At 38.2% G+C, this 21,187-nt stretch overlaps 1 protein-coding gene across 1 annotated transcript in view; it reads right to left on the bottom strand.

Moving 5' to 3' along the window:
* Katnbl1 (katanin regulatory subunit B1 like 1) overlaps nucleotides 1–12,917 on the bottom strand; it is a 35,253-nt gene extending 22,336 nt beyond the window's left edge. The window contains exon 1 of the mRNA XM_026391895.2: nucleotides 12,808–12,917. The gene's annotated coding sequence lies outside the window, so the exon portion shown is untranslated. The remainder of the gene's footprint in view (nucleotides 1–12,807) is intronic.
* Nucleotides 12,918–21,187: the final 8,270 nt, after the last annotated feature.

Here is a 21,187-nt window from a genome sequence, read left to right as displayed (position 1 = left end):
TACATGTATCAAAACATATGACACCTCATTAACATCTAGGGTTTTTAAAATATTTTATGTCAGTTAAAATACATATAATTAATTTAAAACTGGGAGAAAGCTCTATCCAAACATTAACCATGGACTGAGGGTGTAGCTTAGAAGTAGAGTGCATGCCTAGCATGCATGAGGCCCTGGGTTCAATCTCCTATGTCCCCTTCCCCAAACACAAATTAACTGAAGTTCTTTATTGTGGGTGGGACTACAGGTGATTTTTCATTCATTACAAGTTTCCCTATTTTCTACAATGAACATGAATTATTTTATTATTTTTATAATCTGAAGAAATAAGTATTTTAATGAGATTACTGTTTTAAAAAAGCGACTTAACTCTAAAAGTAATCAAAATAAGATGGAATTACCAACATACAGAGGTAAAGTTTCATTAAAACAATCTATTTTAACTTTTCCAGAATTAGGACAGCTTCATCTAATTTTCTCAATTTTGCCTTTTTACTTCAATTTAGATTTTGCTCCCACTTTTTAAAAAATCTTCAGTTTCTTCCTTTGAACTGATTTCTCCCCATCTGCTTTCAAACATGCTCAGGTTTCCCCTATCAACTCCTATACCCTTTATCTGTTTTCCTTTCCTGCCAAATTTCTACAATGAGTGCTTTTTACTTCCAATTTGTATTTAATCCTTTACAATCTTGGTTTTCATTTTACTCTCTCATTTGAAAAGTTGCATCTTCAACATCACTGAAAGCTACAGCCTTTATAGCAGCAATGATGCTCATTCAAGGTCAGCCACACCAACTCTAAAGACTGCTCATTATTCATCATCAGTTAGCTCTTTCATCACTCTATGACTCTTCCCTGATTTTGTTTAAACAGTACAGCTCTGCTGACTCTTCTTATTGGTTTACCATTCTCTGGGTTTCTTTTCCTTCAGCAACTCCTTTTTCTATCCTAAAACAGAGGAAGTATGATTTCATGGCTTAAGCTATTTCTCTAAACCCAGTCTTTGCCCTAACTTCTTTGGCCTTGGCTTTCTGGTCTGCCTGCCACTGCTAGTTTCCAGTCAGTGTGCCTAAAACCTATTTCGTCTCTTCAATGTTCACCTGGGCTACCACATTTGAAATTAATGACATCAAAATTCTCTTAGACTAGAATGGGGAATTATTTTTGTTCCTCTCCATCCTTCTAATAGTCACAAAGTCTTCTTAAATCTTCTTTCAGAATAGTTCATGGATTCATTCATTCTGACTTTCCCTCTTCCACTATCAGAACTACAACCCCATCAATTCGAGCCCAAATTGTTGTTTTATTTGCTTTCCTGCAAAAAGTCATTTCCTGGTCCCTACATTATCCTATACAACATCTGCCTTTATTAATTGTGGAAAAACATTACTGAAGATTTTTCCAAGGTATGTTTAAGGCATCTATATACATTTTAATGGATGCTTTACTCTGTTCAAGTAATTGTGGATATGCTGCATGTTAAACCATTTCTTGGAAATTAAATATATTAAAAAGTCCCTATGATTAAATATTTTTAAAAGGGATTCATAATTGGGTACCAACTACTGAAGGTTAAAATTATTAATTTTTAATTAGAGGGGAAAACACAAAGTACTCTTATATTTTTTAAGAGTGGGAGGTTTTATTTTGGGGGAAGAGAGGATTTCACTGCATATTAAAGGCTGGGGATACAGTTCAGTGGTAAAGTGCCAGCCTTAACGTTCGTAAGGCCCTGGATTCAATCTTCAACATCACATAAAAAAAAAAAAAATTTTACCATAACCAAGGCACTGTGTGCAACACTGCACCCAGCTCCATTACCTATATTCTCCATTACCTATAATCAATACACTATACTTCCTCCCAATAAATATAAGAGATTAAGGGCCAAATTAATTAATTAATAGATATTGCAAAGACCTTAAGATATACACTGTAGAATATACGGAGCTTCTAGCTCATGATTTTTAGCAGGTCATTTATTCTAATCTGAACGTTTCCTCAAATGCAAAATGAGATATTGTTGTAAAGATTAAAATGAGATTACATGTTATTACTGCTACAATGTTTATATAAAATGTAAATATGCATATTACAGTATCTTGGAAAGTAATTTAGGCAAACTGGAAAGTAAGCGAACTATAACCACATCTTGCTTAGACTGGAAATATAATTGATCATCCAAACAGGAGTCTTTGGGAGTGAAAGGAGGTACTATTAAAAATTATGCTGGAGCAGGGCATGGTGGCACTGGCATGTAATCCCAGTGGTTTAGGAGGAGCCAAGGCAAGAGGATTGCAAAGTTCAAAGCCGGCCTTAGCAATTTAGTGAGGACTTAAGCGACTTAAAATATATATTGCAATTGAACATAATACCTTTTTTAAAATTTATTTTTATGTGGTGCTGAGGATCGAACCCAGCACCTTGCATGTGCTAGGTGAGAGTGCTCTACCGCTGAGCCACAACCTCAGCACCACCCCCCCCCAAGCAATCTAATGGGACCCTGTCTCAAAAATTAAAAAGGGCTGCGGATGTGATTTAGTAATTTAGGTGTCCCTGGATTCAATCCTGGTACCAAAAAAATAAAAAATAAAAAATTATGCTGGGATAATAGGCAGAAGCCAAGTTCATCTTAAGCAAAATTAGAATGCATGGACATCCCATCACAGTTCAAATGTTTAATTTCCTAGATCAATTTTTCTACAGTTTCTTTCTATAAAAATTCCCAACTACTCAGCAATAAAAAAGAACTACAGATCCACATGCAGCAATGGAACTCAACTGCATCATACTACATGAAAGAAGCCCAACTTGGAGGGATACATGCTATACAATTTTATTTGTTTGATATTCTAGAAATAGCAAAAATACAGCCTGGGGGGAGGGAAAAGTTGACTACAAAGGGATAAGAGGAAGTTCTCTGATAGAGGGCCACATTTTATATCTAGATTGGTAGTGACTTCACAACTGTGTGCATGTCAAAACTCAAAGAAATGATACCTCAGTAACCTGACTTAAAGAAATTGGGGTCCAGAGCACTAGGGACTTGTTTGACAGAGCTGAGAAATTATGATTCCCTTGGGCCACTCCCATTCCTTTCCCTGGAGGAAACTGGTTCACACTTCAGTCCTGGAGGTTTCAGAACATTCCTTAAAACATCTGGGATATATGCTTTTTTTTTTTTTTTTTTAGAGAATTTTTTAATATTTATTTTTCAGTTTTCGGTGGACATAACGTCTTTGTTTGTATGTGGTGCTGAGGATCGAACCCGGGCCGCACGCATGCCAGGTGAGCGCGCTACTGCTTGAGCCACATCCCCAGCCCTATATGCTTGTTTTTAATGGCAATCACCAAGACCAGCCCTACTGGTTTTGTGCACTCCACTCAGCTGTGTGGGCTGGGTCAGCTCTGCAGACTAAGCTGGAGATGCCCTAGGTGCCCTGTGCATGCAATAGCTTGAAGTGAGTATTCTCACTTGGAGGCCTGTGGGAGTTAAAAGCTTCATCTGCAAAGGCCTTGGGGACTCCTGCTGCGTCTCAACTCTCTGGAAAGCTCTGTGCTATTTAGCAGGTATCACAACTTACTAAATGGTTAAAAAAATTAAGATTCATTCAACCTTAAAGGCTGGTATAGCTTGAAGATTAGGTCAAACAAACCCATGTTCAAATTCCCAGCTTTCCCATGTATCTAGATATATAACATTGGAGATAGCTGAGTCTCACTTTCTTCATTGATGAAAGCAAAAATGTTTATATGTCTACCCAGCCTTACTTCAAAAAGAACGAAAAAAATCTGCAGATAATAAAATAGGATTTTTTTAAATACATTTTTTTTAGATGTTGATGGACCTTTATTTTACTCATTTATTTATATGTGGTGCTGAGAATCAAACCCAGTGCCTCACATATGCTCTACCACTGAGCCACAACCCCAGCCCCTAAGACTTTTGGTTTTTAAATAGAGGAGGAAACCAGGATAAAGAGAAATGGGAGTAAAAAAATTAACCAAATTGTTGAAACTTGAGGAGAGAATATTTTGAGTGTCAAAGTGATTTCAAAGCAAAAGGCAAAGTTTGGCAGAATGCTGGTATATCACATAGAGATCAACGAAAAAGATGGCAAAAACTTACAAAACTGACACATTAAATCTTTTACAAAAGGAAATAGGAGAAGTGTAAACCATTGTAAGCATACCTGAACTTCATAACTTTGGATCTTATTTTCTAAACTTTGCAATTAAACTTCCTGTCTTTCCTAATGTTTCATTTTTATTGAAACAAAATGTTTTTACTCCCTGAAATACTCCTTTCCTATTCATGAAAGTTTCTCTTATCATTATTGAATTCAAATTTCTCTCTCTGAAGCACTTCTCTTTTCTTTATTTTTTAATAGTACTAGAAATTGAATCCAGGAACTCTCAACCATTGAGCTACCTCTCCAGCTCTTTTCTCTTTATATTTTTTGAGACAGGATCTCACTGAATTACCAAGACTGGCCTTGAATCTGTGATCTTCCTGCCTTTCCCTCCTGAGTCGCTGGGATTATAGGTGTACACCACTTTGCCTGGCTCTGAAACATTTCTTTTTTCTTTTAGAGAGAGAGAGAGAGAAAGAGAGAGAGAGAATTTTTTTAATATTTATTTTTTAGTTTACAGCAGACACAACGTCTTTGTATGTGGTGCTAAGGATCTACCTGGGCCACACGCACGCCAGGAGAGCGCGCTACCGCTTGAGCCACATCCCCAGCCCTCTGAAACATTTCTTGAGTATTGTTTTAATTGTTTTTTTTTTCTTCTCTCTCTCTCAAAACTACAGATTTTTTTAAAATAACTATTTTATTTATTTATTTTTATGGTGCTAAGGATTGAAACCAGTGCCTCCCACATGCAAGGCAAGTGATCTCCCTCCCTCTAAGCTACAACCTCAGCCCTCATTGTTCTTTTACTTCATCATCTCTTTCTCTTTTAAAAAATTTTTAAGTTATACATGGGTACAATATCTTTATTTTTGTTTATTTATTTATTTTTAATATTTATTTTTTAGTTGTAGTTGGACACAACACCTTTATTTCACTTGTTTATTTTTGTATGTGGTGCTGAGGATCGGACAGGGTCTCCCAAATGCGAGGCGCTCTGTCACTGAGCCACAACTCCAGCCCCACCATCTCTTTTTGTATTTAGTTAATATGGCACAATTTTAGTTCTTTCACAAACAACAAATAACTGAGGACCTAAATTGAAGATATGACTGGCTACTAATGGATTTAGGTGTGTCTCTTCTTGCAAAACTAGACTGCAAAACTTCTCACAGGCAGGAATTGCATTTTTCTAGCTTAACATAAACAACCTAAAAATCAATTCAACAACTATTAATGTAAACACATACATACACCCTTCAGTGAGCAAATGAATATCATCACAAAGTACTAGTATTTTAAGATTCATTTTTAAGCTATTAAAAGAAAAAAAGCATATGTATTCAACTCAATGTATTAATTCAGCAAGTACTATTTTTCAGGAGATGAATAATAACTACATGTCTTATTTCTCAAGAAGCTTACAGTCTCGAGAGGAAAAAATGACAAGAAAAGATATATAATGAATGCTATAAATGAGGAATAGATAGTACAGACTAGTAGAAACACAGAAGCAGAGCATCTAATTTGAGTAGAATATACATTTACCAGACCTAAGTCTTTTTTTTTAATTTAGTTGTTTACTTTATTTATTTATTTTTATGTGGTGCTGAGGATTGAACCTAGTGCCTCACGTGTGCAAGGCAAGTGCTCTACCACTGAGCTACAACCCCAACTCCAGATGTGAGTCTTGATGACAAACAGGAAATTATAAAAATAAAATGAAGGAAAGCTCTCTAATTAAACAACCACAGTAAAATTCTTGTATACTCAAAAATCCAAATCTAGAGCTTTTTCTATTTCGATATTTTGAGGTGAGCAAGAAAGAGTAAGCACAGCATTTGATCTGGAACAGAAAAGTCAGGGCTGGGGTTGTGGCTCAGTGGTAGAGCACTTGCCTCGCACATGTGAGACTCAGGGTTCAATTCTCAGCACCACATAAAAATAAATAAGTGAAATAAAGATACTGTGTCAAACTACAACTAATATATATATATATATATATATATATATATATAAAAAGAAAAAAAGTCAAAATTATTCCTCATTTAATTTGAAAAGTATATTAGAAACAGTTATCCAATCTGGGCCTGAATGGAAAGCAAAAGCAAAGGTGATAGGAAACTTTCAATGGACAGAGCAGGTTGATGAAAACCAAACCACTGATCAATCTTAGCATCACAACCAGACACTATATGCCCCCTGATATAATACAACAGGAAATACACACTAGTAATAAATATTTTTGCCAAAAAAATCTAACCTGAACATAATTACCTGGTAAAAGTTATCATCTTAAATAAAATACTGAAGAGAAAGGAATCTGTTAAACACCACCATGGGGATGCAAATAGAAAAATCTAAAAATGGAAATTCTTTGAACATATGACTCAGTTTCCTCAATAGAAATTTTGCAAGAAAAAAAGAAGAACCTATATATTACAAGAGACTTAAGAACTACATCACTTAAATACAATGTAGGAATTATGATGAAAAGCTGTTCTTGAAGATTATTTATATTCCATTTGTGGAATTAGAATGACTGAAACAAGATGACCAAGAGTTGCTGGGCACAGTGGTGCATGCCTGTAATGCCAAAGACTAAGGAGGCTGAGGCAGGAGGATCTCAAGTTTGAGGTCAGCCTCAGCAATTTAACAAAATCCTGCCTCAACACAAAAAATACCAAGGACTGGGGATGTACCTCAGTGGTCAGGTGCCCGGGTTTAATCTCTAACACTGGTCTCCCTACCTTGGAGAAAAGTCAAGAGGGCTAGTTTTTAACTGTTGTGCCATGAATCCTCCATTGATAAAAGACCGATAGTTTACAAATATGTAAGATTTATTTGTGACAAACTGTTAATGATGATGATATTGCTAGCATAAGGAAATGTCAAGTACACACTCAAGTAAGATCTGGTGATGGACAAAGTGTACTTTGTGATTAGGTGGAGCATTCAAGGCAGTAATTGCTTAAAAGTTCTGAAAGGCTACCAAGTGAACAATGGATGCTTTACTACTACTAGGCAGCATTTTTTATACTGTAAGAGTGACTGAACTGTACTCCAGTTGGTTTGTAGTCTGAGTCCTTTCAAGGTACTAGGAGCATTTGTGTGCTGCTACTCTAGCAAGTTTGTCTTTCCCTGACAACTCATTCCTTCACATCTTCACTCATTTCATAAATATTTATGTATGTCATGGGCTAATTATAATCCTAGGCACTGGGAAAACATCAGTAGACAAAACAAAGATCCCTGCCTGCCTGATGCTTATAGGCTAAAGAATTTAAATTCCATTCTAAGATTCCTGAGTCTATCATATGGAAATAACTTGTACAAATGCCTCTAAAAGAAATCATCTATAATTAATGTACAGTAAGACATGAACAACTTAACAATTGCCCTATTCTCCAAAGGTTTCTCCTTGAAAAGTAACCATTTCATAGATTCTCACAGCAGGACCTTGAAGATAATTTCAATTTACAGATGAGATTAAGTGACTTGCCTAAGAACACGCAGTTACTAATAGAAGAGCCAGGCTTAGAGCTGTGACTTCAAGTACCAGTGCCTTTCCCACCATAACACCAAACCACAAGTCTTAAATTAAAGTTGGTGAAAAAAGAAGATGCTGGAATAAACATTTCATGACTTACACATAGGTGGTAGGTTCTGGGTGACTTGTTCATAGCAAAAAGAATTTCAGGCAGTGTGTAAAACTCAAGAAAAGAGAGGTGGTTACACATGAAAGCAGCCAAATAGGGTAAAGAGTGTTCTGAAGAGTACCCTATCTCTACTCTCATCATGCCTCAAGAATAAGAATGGTAAGTTTAATACAAACTTCTCCAAAGTAAATGGATACAAAGCAGTTAGTGAGAAAATACTTAGAGGTAAGCAAGAAAGAGTAAGCACAGCATTTGATCTGGAAAAGAAAAGTCAAATTATACTACATGTAATTTGAAAAGTATATACTTCTAGTAAACACTTTTCACATTATGCTTAAGGTATTTTTAAAAAATTTACTTTCCTAAATATATTTTCCAGAAAGCACCAAATTAACAATTATTATTAATATCTTCAACTATTTTCTGCAGCAATTACAGAATACCAAAGACTGGGTAATTTGTACAGAATTTGTTGTTGTTGTTGTTCAGGAGGCTGGGAAAGCCAGGATCAAAGGGCCCCATGGAGTGAGGGCTTTCTTGATACATCATAATATGGTGGAAGGCAACACAAAGTTAAGAGAGACTGTATGAGGGAAAAAAGTAAGCAAGAGAGCAAAAGGGGGTCAGAATTCACCAGAATTTAATCACTAACCTATTCTCATAATAATGGCATTAATCCATTCATGAGAGTGAAGTCTACATGTGCAGTCTGGCTGGGCACAAAATAACCGAGGGGCCACGAGGCACTTGTAGGTTCAAACAGGAACTACTTTATTGCCCGAACTCTCACCTGCAGGCACTTCATGCGCACTCCTGGAGAACTCTCCCAGCCCTCCACGAGGCTCCCAGGAACTCATAGGGAACTCTGTGAGCAGGTGCCTGAGGCAGCAGGAGCCACCCTATTGCCAGACAGCAGGGGTCTATATACAACTGAATACACAGCCTGTTTCAATCCAGCATCATCCAGTCACAGCAATTATACACATGTTAACTTAATTATCGTCTTAATGTCTCGCTGGCACACCTCTCAACCACTCCTTCTGGTAAAATGCCAGGCGCCATCCCGACTCGGCTGTGGCTCTCAACACACATGATCTAAATACCTGACATTAGACCCACCTCTTAATAATCTTACAATGGCAATTAAGTGAGTTGAGGGGATCATTCAAACAACAGCAACCAAGTATAATGACTGATAAAAGATCAATGTAATATTGATTGGCATTTGTAAAAAAATTTTTAGTTGTAGATGGACATATCTTTTTAAAAAAAATTTTTTTTAGTTGTTGATGGACACAATACCATTATTTTATTTATTCAGTTTTCCAAGTGGTGCTGAGAATCGAACCCAGTGCCTCACACATGCTAAGGCAAAAGCGCTCCACCACTGAGCCACAACCCAGCCCTATCTTTCCTTTACTTATTTTCACATGGTGCTGAGGATAGAGCCCAGTGCCTCACATATGCTACACAAATGCTCTACCACTGAGCTACAACCCCAACCCCTGGTCAAGCACTTTTAAAAGATAATGCAAACTCCCTTGAAAAAGAAGTAAGTTACACTCACTTCTTGTTCGTAAAACTGTAGTGATTTGTACACTTTTTTTTTTTAAGTCAAATTAGTCCTTTAATCTTTCAAAGTGAAGATTCATGACCAACGAACTAAAACCTTATTTAGGATTTTAACAGGAAGAAAGTATTTGTAAAACTTCCCAAAAAAAGGGGAAAGGGAAAGGAAGAATCTTGTTAAAAAAGAAATATAAGCTTTGTATTAAAAAAGAAGAAGAAAGAAGAAAGAAGACGACGACGACAATGAAGACTAATTTAGGAGGTTCAGGAAAAATGTAAGTTGACAGATACCAAGGGTCTTCATTAAAATCTCATTATAGGTTTCTGTGAACTGCAGTTTACATTTCTTTTCTTTTTTTTTTTCTTTAAAGAGAGAGAGAGAATTTTTTAATATTTATTTATTTTTTTAGTCTTCGGCGGACACAACATCTTTGTATGTGGTGCTGAGAATCGAACCCGGGTGGCCACGCATGCCAGGCGAGCGAGCTACGGCTTGAGCCACATCCCCAGCCCTGCAGTTTACACTTCTAAAATAAAAATTACCACAAGTATTCTAATTTAGTTTAGTGGTTCTATTCTCCTTTTAGCTTTAAATTTCATTATGACATCTCTGGATATAAAACCTTGGAGATGCCATAATGACATTTAACTCCATTGTTTTTTTATAGTTAATCAATTATTGTGTTTTAATACTTCTTCCTGGGGCTGGAGTTGTGGCTCATCGGTAGAGCACTCGCCTTGCACGTGGAAGTCCCTGGATTCGATCCTCAGCACCACATAAAATAAACAAATAAATTTAAATAAAGTTATTAAAAAATACTTCTTCCTTTAAAATGTTTATATTTCAAATGAAAAGATACATTATCACTTGTACTCATGCTCTGGAAATTCATCATTCATACTTATCTATAAGCACATGCAAGCAGAGGCTGACCATACAAACAATCAAAATGGGGTTCCTCAACCTCAGCACCAACATTTGGAGTAACCATTTCTCATGGAGGGGCTGTCCTATTGTAAGATGTTTATCAATCTTGCCAAATTGCCAATAGCATCCTCTCCCCCACACTGTGCCAAATGTCCCCTGGAGGGGAAAAATGCACCAGTTGAGAACCACTGACAAAGTTTTAAAACTTTCAAAATCACACCTTGCTCTTTGCTTACATACATATATTTCAAATGTGTGTCTTGTACAACACTTCTTAGTCTTGCCTCACACAATCTTACTCAACAATAACTTTCCAAATAGACCATACTTACTGTTCCCAAGGAAAAAAAATTTTTTCATTCCCAATTCCAAATCTCTGAATACTTTGCTTCCTAAAATCCCCCATCTACCTTTCTCTTCAATGCCCTACATAAATCCTTCAATTGTTGGCTCTTGGCTGAGCTTTACTCAGTTCAGTTCAGCATATAGCCAATGTACTAATGAATAGTATCACGTTCTTTTTGTTGTTGTTGTTTCTGTTAATCTCATCTCCCAAACTAGACTAACCTCCCTCAAGTTTGTTGCCTGGAACATTTCTTTTATACAATTAATTGGGTTTAACACTGTGCTGGGCACAGAAGCAATCAAAAGTTTAGTAATTAAAAATAAAATTTAAAAAGTTCTGCTGTAAATAAGTATAAACTACTAATTTTTTTTTTTCAAGTATTGGGAGTTGAACCCAGCTGGTCTCTCCTATTGAGCCACACCCCTCAAGTCTGTCTATTTTATTTTGAGACAGGGTCTTGATAAATTATTGAGGCTGGCCTCAAATTTGCAGTTATCTTGCACAGTCTCCCAAGCTGCTGGGATTGCAGGCCTGTTATGCCACGCCCAGCAAACTGTTGATTTCCTATGAAGTGATTGTTCTTTTTTTATTTTCCCCTCCATGGGGTTGAGAATTAAATCCAGAGTCTTGGGCATGCTAAGCAAGCACACTGAGCTACACCTCAGGCCCACTAAATTGCCCAGGCTGGCCTCAAACTTGTAATTCTCCTGCCTCAGCCTCTGAAGTATCTGGGATTAGACGTTTGCACCCTGGGGTCCAGCATATACAGGCTTCTAACTGTTCTCTACACTTGAGAAATGATACAAAGATATTAAAACTATAAGCAACAATACACACATGAATATTGATCAAATCATTTAAGTTACATTGATTTAATCAATGTTTTGTTTGCACACAAAACATGTACAGTCAACACCAGAAAAGAACTCAACTAAATATTATATGAATTAATTTATGTGTACACAAAGGCACACTCTCACAAATGTCTCCAAAGTTGACATAAATGAAGAGTCACATATAAAGGAGGCAGCATAGCAGCACAGTTAAAAGCCTGGATCCAGTCTGCTTGGATTCCAGCTGCATTCTCTGTGTAACCCTGTACATGTTACTTGACTTCTTGATGCCTCAGTTTCCTCATTGTCAAAATGGGGATAATATCACTAACAGACCAAAAGCAAAGTTCTTAAAACAACGCTTAGCACATAGAAAATGCAAAATAAATATTACTTATTATTTCGCTGCCAATTATTAGCCAAGTAAAATCCTCAATGTATAAAGTGCTGATTCAGTCTGAAGTAGGTTTAACACATACACATGCGCTCACACACACATATCCCAGGATGCTTATTTTATGCATAAGTTTAAGCTATTAGGTAAACTAATTCCTCAGATTTTCACAAGTACTAAATTGGTGATTAACACAGAATTAATTTATCTCCCATTTTTTCCGAATCTGCACACACACACACATACACACACACAAAGGCATAGATACCTGCCACAGTCTGGCTGTGGCTCTCAACAGATACCCTATTTCCAATGAACTTTATGAAAGAAAACGGATCAACTCTTCTTTATCTTCATAGGTAAACTCATTTAATAGGTAAAGTCTAGGTACTGTTACAGAAGTATTTTTCAGAAAATACAATGGAGGTTTTAAAAGTTGCAATTAGCAGTTCTTTTGCAGTTATGTTCCATGAACAAAAGCTCATCCGTCTGGGAACCAAAGACACATCAGAAAATAAGGAAATGCCTTGGCCAGGCCTAGGCGGCTCTCGGAAAACCTGTCCACAAACAGCACTCCTCACACGCGTGTCCGGTCCTCCCCGCTCCCCGGGGTATAGATGTCGACTCCACCCGAAGATAAATAAGTGACAGCAGGTTCCGTCCCAGGCTCTCCCCGACCAGACCCCTCGGGCCTAGCCCGGAGCGTCTCAGAGCCGGCGGCCCCAGCCTCCTCCACCTCCAGCAGGCCCACAGTGCTCCACAGCGAGTCAGCGGCCGCACCCCGGCCCGCGCCCCGCCCCGCGACCCTGCAGCCCGTCGGGCCCGGCCGAGCGAGGCCGCTGCGGGGCCTGCAGGTGGGCCCGGGCAGCTCCAGGCCAGCGGGAGAGGCGCTGCCCACTCAGGCAGCGGCGGGCGGGGTCCCTCACCGGCTTGGCCGTCACTTACCGGCGCCTCATGGTACCGCAGCGCCTCACCCCAGCGCCGGCGCTGGCAAACTGCCGCGGGACAGCCTAAAGCGTCCCTCTATTGCAGGGCCGGGCCCCACTCAGAGCCATTCAAACGCCGCCGCGCGCGCAGCCCGCCGGGATAGCGCCCCCAGTGGGCAGTGCAGCTCCGCCCAACGCTAGCTCCGCCCATCTCCGTCTCGGCCTCTCTCCCATAGCGGAGGAAGGGGGAGGGGGAGGGCGTGTGTTCGCGATGCCCCCTGGTGGCCACAGGTATGCACCGAAGTCTTGCTGTGGCTTGACAAGTAATACTGCGATGGGGACTGAGGGTGTCAACAAATGATCCTGCTGGCTAGGGACAGTCCAGTGGGAGAGGACTTGACTCACAATCTGCTAAAGAAAGATTAAATAATTTGCTGTAAAAATATGGTGCAGGGATGAGGCTGCGGTTGTGGCTCAGTGGTAGAGGGCTTGCCTAGCATGCGTGAGGCATTAGGTTTGATTCTCAGTGCTACATATAAATATAATAAAGGCCCATCAACAACTAAAAAAAAAAATTAAAAATATGGTGCAAGGAGAGATATAGTCATTCACTCCTATTTAAATGCACTGGGGAGGTATTTAAAAGCACTGGACTCTGAGCCAGGCGTAGAGGAGCACACCCACAATCCCAGTGACTGGGGAAGTTGAAACAGAGGGTCACAAATTCGAGGCCACCCTCAGCAAATTAGTGAGATATCATTTAAAAATAATTTTTTTAAAAAAGGGGTTGGGGATGTAGTTCAGTAATAAAGCGCCCCCTAGGTTCAGTTCCCAGTGCCACAGAATGAAATGCATGGATGGATGGATGAATTGCCCAGGCTCTGGAACTATGTGCTCTTTGGCAAGTCACAAAATGGAAGTGATAACATATCTGCCTCTTAGTGTGGTTGTGTTAAATGAATTACCTTATATAAAATGTTTATAGAAGTATTTGGCACACAGTAAGCACTACATAACTGTTAACAATCACGCTTTAGTTCCCAGACTCTGCTAGACTTCTTTATTTTTGTGGCATACGGGATTGTACCCAGGGCCTTGTTCATGCAAGGCAAGCACTCTACGAACTGAACTATATCCCTGGCTCTTTTCTAGACTCTTGAGAATATAAAAAATGCATGTGATGCAGAACCTATCCTCAGAAAGCAGGTTCTGGGCTGGGAATACGAGAATATGAGATTAGGATTGGTTCTGTCCCTGATATACTCTTAATTAATGAGGGTAATTCTCTTCATCTTACAGAAGCCAGAGTTTACTCAGCTTCATAGTAAGCCCGTGGTCAAGGTTAATCAAAGTGTGACAAAAACAAGTCTGCCAAGTAGTCCTCTCCCTGCCAACAGAACCCAACGAAGCAGGACATTTAAAGGAACTCTTCCTTACTACCTGATTGTGTACATCCTTTGGCTTACGGTTTTTTTTTTTTTTTTTTGGTGGGGGTGTTTGAGGGGGTAACCAGGATTGAACTCAGGGACACTTGACCACTGAGCCATATGCCCAACCCTTTTTTGTGTTTCACTTAGAGGGTGTCACTGAGTTGCTTAGTGCCTTGCTTTTGCTGAGGCTGGCTTTGAACTCTTGATCCTCCTGCCTCAGCCTCCTGAACCATTGGGATTACAGGCATGCGCCACTGCACCTGGCTTTTGGCTCACTTCTTTAGGCACTCTTTAGAATTCTCCAGGACTTGCCTAAGGAAAAAGTGGGGAGTTTGGTTCAACAATATTTTGAGGGCCCTCTATGTGCCAGACATATCTCCAGGTGCTAGAGATAGTCAGAAGCAAATCACAATGGCTTAGAGAAATAGGGAGAGAGATCATTCCAATACACTACAGTGAGTGCAATAATAAAAGGTATATATCCTGAATGCTGTGAGAGTTGAGAGCAATGGATGGAGGTAGCCTGTCAGATAAAATATTCAGAGTTAAGATATCATTAAGTGATTATAACAGTGTATTTTTCTTCCCTAGTAACAGGGTCCTTATTTAATCCAAAAAATTGTAATAATGAAAATTTAATGCAGCACTTTAGGGCAGTGGGAACATATTTTTAGAATATTTGCATGAGCAATAGCTTTGAGAACATCTCAGATTGTACCAAGCACAGGCAGGTACATGCCTGTGTGTAGGGCCACACCTACTAACAGTTCCAGCTGGGTGAGTGAGTGAAGGGAGCTAGAGCCCGGAGTTATGAGGGCGTATTACAAAGAATATTTCCTGAGTGTGACTTCTACTAAGTAGGTGTGTTATTTTAAATAAAATTAAACACATGAAGTCACTTTCTCTCAAGCTCTTTCTTCATCATCGTAAACAGGAATTTCTTGATGGCCTATTATGCAAAAAACATCATTGCTGGACCTTTACCAGAAGAGAATGAAAAGAGTGCAAGACATGATTTTTAACTTAAGGATGTGGTAAGACAAGTAACGGAGTCCTATGACTCTAGAAAAACTGCTGTGTTAATACAGAAAAAAGCTCAGCTAAAACAAGGTTTCTGGTTGTCTAAAGGCTAGAAAAGAACTTCAATATTCTCATTTCCAAACTTGTTAGAACAGAGTCTCAAGCAGATTCTTTTCCAGACCCAAGTTCTAATATTTGCTTCATAAGCCACCAGCTCCCAGATCTCATAATTTAGCATAATCTACATTTGTATTGCTACTTTTGAAATATACACAAACATTGCCATTTTAGTGATGAAAACATATTAATACTTTTCCTATCAATAAAGCTGAAATATTTTCCCTTAGGGCTCAATGGAGTTTAAGTTTTTATTTAAAAATCAGTAAGTGCAGCCCATACATATTTTTTTTTAAATTTCTGTATAAGTGCTTGTATTCAAAAAGTTCGTTCATCACAGGCCTTCCAAAGGAGTCTTCTCATTCCTTCTGAGTGAATAGGCTAGTAAGTTAGCATTCCTGCCTCTCATCCTGCTAAGGGAGTGCAGAATTATCCAGGCACTATGTATAGGTATCCAAGACCCATAAACACCCACCAAGAAAAGAACTCTAATGCAAAGTCCTATGTAGTGATGAGAAAAGGTACAGTAAAGGAGGATTTGAGATGGGCCTGACAAGCTAGACAGGATTTTGATAGGGGAAGTATAAAATAAGTTCCAAGACCACTGTGGTGTGCAAAGAGCCTTAGAGACTACCAGGTGCAAAGAATGAAAATGTATGTAGGCATCTGGCAAGTTGTATGAAGACCTGGAATTATTAAGGAACAATATTTGGAGGCAGCGAGGACACAACAGGGACCATTAGCAGGGGAGTGACAAAGTCAGTACTTTAAAAAATTGATCTGTCATCAGGAAGGATTCAGGAAAACTAGGGTAAGGTAGGGAAGGAAGATTGGTGGCAAGAACCTTAGGTATGAAAGTTCAGACTGGAGGTTCAGGGAACCATATAGTATGTGCTGCATTAATGTCACTCTCATACCCTCAGACCCATGCTGGGCCTGATAGATGACGATGCTAGAAGAGGTCTAACTCACAGCAATAGTTCATCTGTTCCATAAGTAACAACATCTACTGCTCACCACCAGTACCTTTGGAAAATTCCAGACAACTGACTTTGGCAAAATCAATCCCCACCTTCCTGTGCAGGCTGTGGAAAAAAGTAATGGCACTTTCAGATAAAGAAGTAGCAGTGGATATGAGCACATCTCACTCCTGGTTTACGGGATCTGCAATTGTTTTTAAACACAACCATAATACTATGCCCTGCTTGGGGGAAGCAGTAGTTTTGTTTGGGATTTTTTTGGGGGTCAGGGTGGAGAATGATAGTGGAAATGGGGTGTTTAGTGTTTGAGGATTCTATCAGAAAGAGTTTGTTTCTGATAAATCTACAGCTGTTATACCTCTACAACTGGGAAGGTGAGCCAAAAACACTTGGTTAACCCTTGGAAGTATAAATAAGTACATGTTAGAGGGCCCATTTGAGCCTATCAACATTTTAAACTCTATAACCTCTGTGGTAAGCAATTCTAATTGTATTACTGTCACACAAAACTTTGTTGACAAGTACTCAAGGATGTTCATAGTGATATATTTTTTTAACAGTGAAAAATTGGAACAACCTAAGTGCCCATAAATTGGGGACTGATTAAATTATCATATACTATACTATGTATCACTGCAGAAAAAGAATGAGTTAGATCTGCATGAGGTCGGTGTGGTGCACGCCTGTACTCCCAGTAGCTCAAGAGGCTGAGGTAGGAGGATTGCGAGTTCAAAGCCAGGCTCAGCAAAAGCAGGGCAGTAAGCAATTCAGTGACACCCTGTCTTTAAATAAAATACAAAATAGGGCTGGGGATGTGGCTCAGTGGCCGAACGCCCGTGAGTTTAATCCCTGGTACCCCCCACAAAAAAAGTCTCATGACACGGAAGATATCCAAAAAGAGAGTAAGTTAATGGACAATATTTAGTGTATTCCTGTCTATGCAATGAGAAGATTAAACACACTACTTTCCTGTACATGTGTAAAGGGGTGACTTTGTCTTTTAAGTACTAAAAAGTACCTATTGTTCTCCTCCAACTCTTTTGAATCACACTTCATCTTTGTATTAATCTGCTTGAGCTGCCATAGCAAAATACTGAGTGGCTTAAACAACCAAACCTTATTTTCTCACAGTTCTGGAGGCTGGGAGGTTTGGATCAAACTAAGTTTTAAATCAAACCTAGTTTGGGCTTCCCTAGTTAGGGCTCTCTTCATATCTTGCAGATGTTTGCTTTCTCACTTGTGCTCACATATGGGGTTTCGGTGAGGTGGGTGGGGCAGAAAGTTCTTTGATGTCTCTTATAAGGGCACTAATGCTATCATGAGGACTCTAGATTTCACCCAAACCTATTTACTTCCCAGAGGTCCCATCTCTCTAAACACCATCACACCAGGGATTAAGTTTTCAACATAAGAGCTCTGGGGGTACACAAACATTGAGTCCATAAGAATCCTTCAAAGTCTAAGGTTATTAAGCAATGCTTTATATGTGAACTGATACCCAGGAAATTTTTTTCCCAAAGGATCTAGATTGCTCAGATGCTTGATTTAGAGACGGTTTAGCCCACTTTCAAGATAGCTGAAATTAATCACTAGAAGGAATGGATGAATCCAGAGTAACCAAACTTGGAAAGACCTGTTAGGCCACAGGTACTACATCACTATGACTCATGCTATGGTTGTCATTCTTATCCTTTAATGGGATCTGTGGGAATGGCAATCTTCCCAGCTTCCTAAGCCAGTGCTGGAGGGAAGCTTACTATAATGGGAACCTGTTAAATGTGAATTGCACAACAGCCCTTCTGAAATAAAGAGAAGGCAGTTGCTAAAAAAGAATGGAATTACTAAACCAGCAACTTCTCCAAGCACCACACTACTAGTGCACATATTTACTGATAGGGGCATTTTATGACACTGCAGATCAATAAACCAAAATTTGAAGAAAAAAGCTATGGAATCATGCTTTCTTTATCTTTTACTTTCTTTAATTAACATCATTAATTAATATGCATAGAAATTACATGGCAACCCAATAGTAACTAACAAGGTAGAACTGAACAATTTTTTTCACTAAGTGGGTTTGAAAATACAAAAAGAATAAATGGGAGGGGAATTTCTTCTTGTTAAAGCCCTGCTACTGACACAGAATAAACTTTTCAGAAGGCAATAATGATAGTAGAGTTAAAATATCTAGAATTTGCAATGGAAACCCATTTTAACTGGAAAAGTTTAGGAGATTCCAGAGCCAAATTTGTTGGACCAGGAAGAAGAGCAAACTACAATTTTTATAGAGATAATGTCAAACTGTATAGATTAAGAAAGACTTTTCTCCCCATAACCAAAAGGGATCTGTTCTTGCAAATCAGATACTTTGAATAAATAAAATTCATTATTCAGGTTTCAGCTTAAATGCTATTTGTCAGAGGAACATGGCATTAAATAGCTTCTTTGATTCCTAGGAAGGAGTATGAGATAAAAAAATAAACACAAAAAATGTGTAAATGGCACAAATAACAAAAGTCAAATGAGGAAATTCATGACAGCTATGGAATCATGCTTTATCTTTTACTTTCTTTAATTAACATCATATTTGCTCAAAGGCATAAAGTAAATTTAATATTTATTTTAGTTTCATATTCCCATTATCTTCCAATTCATGTTTAATCCAGTTAGGCACATAATGAGGCTCTCAAAAACTGACCATTTGCTTGAATTACTCTTTGTAACTATTCACACCCTGTTATTTTAGAGCAATAAAATGCCTTAGGTGAGCAATTTTGGATCCTTGCTACATAGCAATATCACCTGGAGAGCTTTAAAAAATACTGATGTCCAGCCAGGCATGGTGGTGCATGCTTGTAATCCCAGCCAATTGGGAGGCTGAGACAGAGGATCAAAAGTTTAAGGCCAGTCTCAGCAATTTAGCAAGACCCTGTTTCAAGATAAAAAACAGTATGATTGGGAGTGTAGCTCAGTGGTAAACCTCCCCTGGTAAAAAACCAAAACATCTGCTGCTGCCCAGGACCTGCTCTAAGCAAAACAATCAGAATCTCCAAGTATGGCCTAGGTATTGATATTTCTAAAAGCTCTTAAGTTGATTCTCAATAGAGAACCACTATACTTCTGGGTTTAGATTTTTTATATAATATAGTTATTTTTATAATATTATAACACCTATCTTTCTAAATCCAATAGTGGTACCTGAATAATATAGAGAACTAGGAAAAGTACTGGAAAGAGCAATTTAAAAAGATGATCTGAAATCCCACTACTTCACTGTGTCTATCATTTGAGTCTTTTCTAAGGGAACATATGTATGGAAAGGACAGTAGACAAAACATGTTAGCTTTTAAAAGCAAGCACGGTATATTCTAGAACTAGAATACACCTTTAGACACCATCTATTTTAAATCCCTTGTTTTATGAAGAAATTAAGAATGAAGAAATTAAGGTCAAGAAAGTACCTAACTCAAAGTGATTCTGGTAGTTCATTTGGAGTTGATTTTATAATCCAGGTTTCCCAGGCTTATGAAAAATCATACTAATTTCCTTTTCTTTCCAAAGAACACTGTGCAAAAATTGAATTCTCAAATTTCAACCTGAACTCCATTTTCACAAGAGATTGTTTCTAACGACTTTCTGATAATCTTTTTAAAAGAACAAACAGCACTTTATAGGGAGGACATTCATCTTTTTCATGAAGAATCTGAGCATGCATAGAGGAACTGTCCCTATTGTGTCCTGGGGAAGAGTCCATTAAATGAAAACCATTACCCCAATACAATATTAACATTTTTGATGTATATCCTCATTTTTATAGTTTTGCTTTACATGTGTAATTATAGCACACTCATATATTGTTATCATATTTATTTTCAATTTAATTACTCACAGTCACTAAACACTTATTCAGCATAGCAGCTCCCCACTACTCAATCCACAGCTTTGCTTTTCATAGATTCATTATCCATACTCAAACTATGGTTACCCTACTTTCAACCATGTTTGGAAAATATTAAGTGAAAAATTCTATTTTTTTCTTCTTCTTTTGTGTGCTAGGAATCAAATCCAGGGCCTCAAGCATGCTAGGCAAGTGCTCTACCACTGAGCTACATCCCCAACACTGGAAAAGTCCAGAATGTATGCTGTTCTGGTTAGCATAATAAAATCTCGTGGTGTCCTACTCTATCTTACCATGGATTTGAATCATCCTTTCCCAATGTATTCCTGCTGATTATGCCATCTGCTATTGGTCACTTAGTAGCCTTCTTGGTTATCAGATTTGATTGTTTCCTATCAAAGGGCTTGTGTTTAAGTATCCTTTATTTTATTTAATGGCCCAAAGTACAAGAATTGTGATACTAGCAGTTTAGGTATGCCAAAGAGAAGCCATAAAGTGCTTTCTTTAAGTGAAAAGATAAAACTCTCAGCTTAATAAGAAAAAAAGTATGCTGAGATTTCAAAGACTTACTATACTGAGAAATTGTGAAGGAAAAAGGGAATTTGTTAGTTTTGCTGCCACATATTAACTACAAAAGTGTGTAATAAGTGCTTAGTCATTTACCTCACTTAATCTTATCAGGTAGGCATCTTACATCATCACAAAAAGGGTGAGTATGGTCTAAAAAGCTACTTTGAGAGAGGAAGAAATCACATCCACATTTTATAACAGTGTAGTGCTATATTTTAATTTTCATTATTGGATACTATTGTTAACCTCTTAATATTTAAAGTGCCTAATTTACAAATTAAGAATGTGTACTAGGTATGTATATATAGAAAGAAACAGTATATACAGAATTCAGTACTACCCACATTTTCAGGTTATCTACTGGTGGCCTTGGAATGTGTCCTC

This window comes from Urocitellus parryii, chromosome 6 (genome assembly GCF_045843805.1).
Source record: "Urocitellus parryii isolate mUroPar1 chromosome 6, mUroPar1.hap1, whole genome shotgun sequence".
NCBI classification, from domain to species: domain Eukaryota; kingdom Metazoa; phylum Chordata; class Mammalia; order Rodentia; family Sciuridae; genus Urocitellus; species Urocitellus parryii.
Note: the sequence above shows the minus strand (reverse complement) of the source record. Positions and strands in the feature narration are given on the sequence as shown.